Below are 1207 nucleotides of genomic sequence, written 5' to 3'. Positions count from 1 at the left end.
TTGACATAGAGCGCCACACCCCCACCTTTCCTTTCTTCTCAAATCCCCTACCCCCACTGCTACAGAAAGGAAAGCAGTTACAGGGGGTGTCAGGTGGCTGGGAGGGTCAGGGAGCCTCCTGCCCTCTGATTCCATCTCTTCTTCCTCTGACAGACTTCTTCCTGCCCCTCCACCTGTACCCTTCCATCCCCAGCTCTCCACGGCCTCTGACCCTCCACTCCACTAATCCCAGTCTCCCCCACATCCCCCAGTCTCTTCCTCTTCTCCCCAGTTATTGTCAGATGCTATTCAGGCTATATTTCCTCCACAGAGCACAGCATATGGAAGCACAACCCTTGCCAGGCCATGCAGTAGTGCTCGCATGTGTTCGGTACCAGGAGGAAATACAACACAAACTGCAGCTGAGCAGCGCCTGACAGTAAAGTTTGGGGGGAAGGGACAGAAAGGGGACAGAAGCTGCAGATGGCTAGTGGTGGAGGCAGGCAGGAGGCTGCTGTGGGACCGTGGGTGACTGATGCCTCCTGAGTCAGGGGGGGCACACATATAAGTTGGCGACAGCATTGGTGGTGGGGGTGGGGCTGGTGAGCACCCACAGAAGCTGGCAGCAGCATCAGCAGTGGAGACAGGGCTGATGAGGACACGCAGAAGCCGTTGGCAGTGTTCGTGGTGAGGATGGGGCTGGCAAGCACCTGCAGAAGCCACCAGTGGTGTTGGCAGCAGGGACAGGGCTGGCAAGCACTCGTAGAAGCCTCCAGAGGCATTAGTGGTGCGGCCAGCCCTATCGGGGGGGGGGCATGTGCCCCCCCATTCCCCTCTACCAGTTGCCTACGTGTGGGACTAACTCTAGTCCTGACCCAGGCTCTGAGTCAGACGTTCAGCAGCCACTGCCCCCCCCGACTTTGTACGTGAACCTAAGACAAGGGGATTGTCCCCTCATCATGAATGAGGGGGGGCAGGAACGGTGTCTTAGATTTGAGTAAATGTGGTAAATTTTGGTAAATAATTATTTAACAATAAAAAAACGAGATTCCAGACAAAGGTTGAGGTAAGACACTCCTACCTGACACCAAGCAATATAATATATATATACATATTACATTTGTATCTTCAATAATACATTTGTGTATATACATATACAATAAATATATATGTATGTATTTATATGTCATACTCATATACTTAATGCAGAATTAACTGTGAAACATCA

This window comes from Gavialis gangeticus, unplaced genomic scaffold (assembly GCF_001723915.1).
Source record: "Gavialis gangeticus isolate Ggan-Ray unplaced genomic scaffold, GavGan_comp1, whole genome shotgun sequence".
Lineage (NCBI taxonomy): Eukaryota > Metazoa > Chordata > Crocodylia > Gavialidae > Gavialis > Gavialis gangeticus.
The sequence above is the reverse complement of the archived record's forward strand: the minus strand, read 5'-3'. Positions refer to the sequence as shown.